Genomic DNA, 6821 nt, shown 5'->3' on the forward strand with positions numbered 1-6821 from the left:
TTCCTTTTTATTTTCATCATAATCTTATAAAATATGCTGCAGTGCCGACCTACCTTCATATTACTTTTCCTGTATGTTATTTTACAAATTAAAATATTGCTGGAGGATAAGAATCAAACATTTTGGCAAAATCTATGGTTCCGACTGCCACCTAGTAGATGTAATGTATCACTTTGGAAAGAATACTTTAAAAATAGCCTTATTGGGGCTTCCCTGGTGGCACAGTGGTTGAGAGTCCGCCTACCGATGCTGGGGACACGGGTTCGTGCCCCGGCCTGGGAAGATCCTACATGCCGCGGAGCGGCTGCGCCCGTGAGCCATGGCCGCTGGGCCTGCGCGTCCGGAGCCTGTGCTCCACAATGGGAGAGGCCACAACAGTGAGAGGCCTGCGTACTGCAAAACAAAAAACAAAACAAAACAAAAACAAAACAAAAATAGCCTTATTGAGTTATAATTGACCTACACATATTTAAAGTGTACAATTTGATAAGTTTGACATATATATATATACACATTAATGAAACCACCACCTCAAGTAAGATAATGAATCTATCCACTACCCCAAGATTTTCCCTGTGTCCCTTTGTAATCCTTCCCTTTGGTCCTTCTGTATGCCTGCCCCCATCCCCAGGAAACCACTGATCTGATTTCTGTCACTATAAATTAGCCTTAAAATTGGGTACTGTGATTTCTCCAACTTTGTTTTATCAAAATTGTTTTAGATCTTTTAGTTCCTTTGGCCTTCCATATAAATTTTAGAATCAGCTTGACTATATCTACAAAAAAATCCAGGGGCAATTTTCATTGGAATCACTTTAAATCTGTAGAACAATTTGGAGAGAATTGGCATCTTTACGATTTTGAATCTTCCAACCCATGAACATGGCATGTCTTTCCAATTATTTGTCTTCTTTGACTTCTTTCATCAGCATTTTGTAGTTTTCAGCATACAGATATTTGTTTTGTTCTGTTTTTGTTTTTGGCCGTACATGCAGCATGTGGGATCTTAGTTCCCCGACCAGGGATCAAACCCCCGCTCCCTGCAGTGGAAAAGTGGAGTCTTATCCACTGGACCGCCAGGGAAGTCCCAAGCATACAGATCTTGTACATGTTTTGTTAGGTTTATATCCAAGTATTTCATTTTCTGGAGCTATTGTGTTATTATTATTTAAATTTTTTGTTTCCAGTTGTTCATTGCTCATTTATGGAAGTATGATTGGTGTTTGTAGCTTGAATTTGTATCTAATGACTTTGCTAAACTCACTTATTAGTTCTAAGAGTATCTCTATAACTTCTCTGGGATTCTTTGGATATATAATCATGTCTTCTGTGAGTAGACAGTTTTATTTTGTCCTTTCCAATATGTATATTTTAATTTCTTTTTCTTACCTTATTGCACTGACTAAAACTGCCGGCATTACGTTGAATAGGAATAGTAAGAGTGGATATCATTGCCTTGTTCCCAATCTTAGGAGAAAAGCATGCAGTCTTTCTTCAGTAAATATGATGTTAGCTGCAGAATTTTTTGTAGATGCCCTTTCTTAGGTTGAGTAAGTTCTCCTCTAGTCTAGTTTGCTGAGAGTTTTTATTAGTAGTAGTATTTTGGTTTTTTATTTTATTTTATTTATTTATTTTTTATTTACTTTTGGCTGCGCTGGGTCTTCCTTGCTGCACACAGGCTTCCTCTAGTTGCGGCGAGCAGGGGCTACTCTTCATTGTGGTGCACGGGCTTCTCACTGTGGTGGCTTCTCTTGTTGTGCAGCACAGTCTCTAGGCGTGTGGGCTTCAGTAGTTGTGGTGCGTGGGCTCAGTAGTTGTGGCTCGTGGGATCTAGAGCGCAGGCTTAGTAGTTGTGGCGCGTGGGCTTAGTTGCTCCGCGGCATGTGGGATCTTCCTGGACCAGGGCTCGAACCCATGTCCCCTGCATTGGTAGGTGGATTCTTAACCACTGCGCCACCAGGGAAGCCCAGTAGTAGTATTCTGGATGTATTTTATCAATTTTTTTCTGCATTTGTTGATAGCGATCATATGGTTTTTCTTCTTTAGACATTAATATGATAGATTTTTGCATCCTTGGGATAAACCCCGCCCTGGGTGGTGGCATATTATTCTTTTTATATATTACTGGATTCAACCTTCTAAAATTTTGTTGAGGATTTTTACATCTATGTTCATCACGGATATTGGTCTCTAGTTTTCTATATTTCTAGTGTCTTTGCCTGGTGTTGATATCAGGGTAAGACTGGCCTCAGAAAATGAGTTAGAAAGTAGTCCCTCCTCTTCTATTCTCTGGAAAAGATAGTGTCTATTTATGGTTATTTATTCTTTAAACATTTAGCGAAATTCACCAGTGAAGCCATTTGGACCTGGAGATTTCTTTTTCAGAAGGTTTTTTAAACTTTCCCTAATAATTATAGGACTACTCGTGTTATCTATTTAATCTTGGTGAGGTTTGGTAGTTTCTGGCTTTCAAGGAACTATTCATTTTCGTGTAAATTGTCAAATTTATGTGCTTAGAGTTGTTCATAGTATTTCCTTATTTTTTTTAATAATGTCTATGAGGTTTGTAGTAACATCCCCCTTTCTCCCTGGTACTGGCTATTTGTGTCTTCTCTATTCTTTGTCAGTCTTGCCAGAGGTTTATCAGTGTATTGATCTTTTAAAAGAACTGATTTTTTATTTCACTGATTTATCCTCCTATCTTCATTATTTTCTTCCTTCTACTTTATTTTGATTTATGTTGTTCTTTCTCTAGCTTCTTAAATTGGAATCTTAGATTATGAATTTGAGACATTTCTTCTTTTCTAAAATAAGCATTTAATGCTATAAGTTTTCCTCTCAGCACTTCTTTTTCTGCAGCCCACAAAGACTGATATGTTGTATTTCCATCTTTGTTAAGTTCAAAATATTTTCTAATTTCCTTGGAGACTTTTTGAGTGTGTTGTTTAATTTCCAAATGATTGGAGAGTTTACTGTTATCTTTTTGGCATTGACTTCAGGTTTAATTCCATTATGGTCAGAGAGCATATTTTCTATAATTTCAAGTCTTTGAAATTTATTAAAGTTTGATTTATGACCCAGGTTATAGTCTATCTTGCTAAGTGTTCTATGTGCACTTGAGAAAAATGTGTATTCTGCTGTTATGAGTGGAGTGTTCTACAGATGTCAGATTCAGTTGATGGTGTTGTTCGATTTTTAAAAATTTTTTTATTTTATTTTATTTTATTTTTATTATTCTTTTGGCTGCACTGGGTCTTCGTTGCAGCATGCGGGCTCTTCGTTGTGGACTTCTCTCTAGTTGTGGCACATGGGCTTCTCTAGTTGTGGTGCATGGGCTCTAGAGCATATGAGCTCAGTAGGTGTGGTACACAGGCTTCTCTCTAGTTGCGGTGTGTGGGTTTTAATTGCCCCTCGGCATGTGGGATCTTAGTTCCCTGACCAGGGATCGAAGCCACATTGGAAGGCGAATTCCCAACCACTGGACCACCAGGGAAGCCCCCAGGTGTTATTCAGTTTTATATCCTTCTTAAGCTTCTGTTTTCTAGTTCTATTAATGAGAAAGGAGTGTTGAAATCTCCAACTATAATTTTGGATTTGTTTATTTCTCTGTTCAGTTCTGACAGTTTTTGGTTTGTGTACTTTGGAACTCTGTTGTTAGGTACATATACCTTTAGAACTGTTTGTTTTCTTGGTAAACTGACTCTTCTTCAATATGTAGGGTCTCTCTTTATCTCTGGTAATTTTCTTTGCTCTAAAGTCTACTTTGTCAGGGACTTCCCTGGCGGTCCAGTGGTTAGGACTCCGTGCTCCCAATGCAGGGAGCATGGGTTCGATCCCTGGTCAGGGAATTAAGATCCTGCATGCCCCATGGCATGGCCAAAAATAAATAAATAAATAAAGTCTACTTTGTCCGTTTCTTTTAGTTCATGTTTGCATGGTATATCTTTTTCCAACCTTTTACTTTTCAAGTACTACCTATATCATTATATTTGAAGTGAGTTTCTTCTAGATAGCATATATAGTTGGGTCATTTTTTAAATTGAGGTATAGTTGATTTACAATATTGTGTCAGTTTCAGGTGTAAGCTGGGTCATTTTTTTAATCTTCTGAAAATCTCATATTTTAATTGATGTGTTTAAACCATTTACACTTGGTATAATTTCTGGTATGTTTGCATTTAGTCTGCCATTTTATTATTTGCTCTCGCTCTCTCTCTTTTTCCTGTTTATTGTTCTTCTGTTTGCCCTTCCCTGCCTTCTTTTGGGTTATTTGAACTTATTCTTGTACCTATCGTGATTTTGACTATATCTATTTGCGTTAATTTTTATGACTATTTTGGGGATTATAAAATACATAGTTAATTCTTCATAGTCTATTTAGGATCACTTTAACTGGAATGTATAAACCTTACCACCATATAGGTCCCTTTACACTTCCTCCTTCATGTATAAGTGTATTGTATACTGTATCTATATACACTGAAAATTCATCAATGTTAAATTTTTTGCTTTCAACCGTCAAGCATGTTTTATTCTTTTTGTTTGTTTGTTTGTTTTTGGCCATGCTGCATGGCTTGAGGAGTCACAGTTCCGTGATCAGGGATTGCACCCAGGCCACAGCAGTAAAAGCCTGGAATCCTAACCACTAGACCACCAGGGAACTCCCAAGCATGTTTTAAAGAACTCAAGAGGAGAATAGTCTATTATATTTACCAAGATACTTACCATTTCTGTTGTTCTTCCTTCATTTCTGATGTTCCAAGTTTCCTTCCTATATCCTTTTTATTGTGTGAAGAACTTCCTTTAGCAATTCATTTAGAGCACGTATGCTGGCTATGAATTCTCTTAATTTTCCATGTCTTTATTTCACCTTCACTCCTGAAGGCTATTTTCTCTGGATATGGACTTCATGGTTGGTAGTTCTTTTCTTTCAGCCTTTTAGCAGTTTTAAAATGTTGTGCCATTTCCTTCTGGTTTTCATGGTTTCTGATGAGAAATCTGCAGTTGCTGAAATCATTGTTCCCCTACAGGTAATGAGTCATTTTTCTCTCACTGATTTCAAGATTATTCATTTTGTCTTTAGTTTTCAGCAATTTGATTATAATGTGTCTGGATATGGATTCCTTCGGGTTTATCTTGTTTGGGGTTTGCTCAGCCTCTTGAATCTGTAGGCTTATGTCTTTTACCTAACTTGAGAAGTTTGGAGGTCCATTATTTCTTAAAATACTTTTTTCTGCCTCACATTCTTCTTTCTCGGACTCCAATTACTTGAATATTAGACTTTTTGTTGTTGTGCCACAGGTTCCTGAAGTACAGTTCCTGAAATTAACAGTTCCTGGTAATTTTTTTCAATATTTTTTCTCTCTTGTTCAGGTTGGATGATTGTTATTGCTCTATCTTCAAGTTCACTGGCTTTTTTCTCTATTATCTCTATTCTGCTGTTGAGTCCATTGAGTGATTTTGTTGTTGTTGTTGTTATTTTATTTTTCAGCTCTAAAATTTCCATTTGGTTAATCTTTATGTCTTTTTTCTATTCCAATACTTTCCGTTTTCATATTTGTTTTGAGAATTTTCATGATTGCTCAATCATTTTTATAATAGCTCTTTAAAGTGCTTGGCAGATAATTCCAACATCAGCATTATCTCATTCTTGGCACCTGGTGATTGTCATTCCCCACTTGAATTGAATATTTCATTGTTCTTTGTATGCTGAGTAATTTTGGATTGTATCCTGGACACTTTGAATATTACATTATGAGACTCTAGGTCTTATTTAAATCCTATGAAGATAAGTCAGAAAGAGTCATGTACCACAGTGTTCATTGAAGCTCTATTTACAATAGCCAGGACATGGAAGCAACCTAAGTTTCCATCGACAGATGAATGGATAAAGAAGATGTGGCACATATACACAATGGAATATTACTCAGCCATAAAAAGAAACAAAATTGAGTTATTTGTAGTGAGGTGGATGGACCTAGAGTCTGTCATACAGAGTGAAGTAAGTCAGAAAGAGAAAAACAAATACTGTATGCTAACACATATATATGGAATCTAAAAAAAGAAAAAAAAAGGTTATGAAGAACCTAGGGGCAGGATGGGAATAAAGACGCAGACCTACTAGAGAATGGACTTGAGGACATGGGGAGGGGGAAGGGTAAACTGGGACGAAGTGAGAGAGTGGCATGGACATATATACACTACCAAATGTAAAATAGATTGCTAGTGGGAAGCAGCCACATAGCACAGGGAGATCAGCTCGGTGCTTTGTGACCACCTAGAGGGATGGGATAGGGAGGGTGGGAGGGATGGAGACACAAGAGGGAAGAGATATGGGGATATATGTATTTGTATAGCTGATTCACTTTGTTATAAAGCAGAAACTAACACACCATTGTAAAGCAATTATACTCCAATAAAGATGTTAAAAATAAATAAATAAATCCTATGAAGAATGTTGATACATTTGTTTTAGCAGACAATCTGCATGGTTAGGTTCAGTCCACAAGTTCCATCCTGTCTTCTGTGAGTCTGGTTCCAGTGTCAGTTCAGTTTTCACAGGCTTTTCAGTGTTATTCATGTCTGTCTCATGTGTGTACCCCCAGTGGTCAGTCTGGGACCAGGGAAGGGATCTAGCACTAGCTCAGTTCTCAAAGTCTTTGGTATATTAATCAGGATCCAATCCATGCACATGCAGGTCAGGAGCTGGGAAAAGCAACTCCATAAAATTGTTTATGAATACCTCGGCTCAAACCCAGTCTGCAAAGGCCTTTTCATCAGGGATCTCCAGGGAGCATGTGGGTCTGAAGCTTCAGCCAGCCT

Source organism: Grampus griseus, assembly GCF_964374135.1.
Source record: "Grampus griseus genome assembly, chromosome: X".
Taxonomy (NCBI): Eukaryota; Metazoa; Chordata; class Mammalia; order Artiodactyla; family Delphinidae; genus Grampus; species Grampus griseus.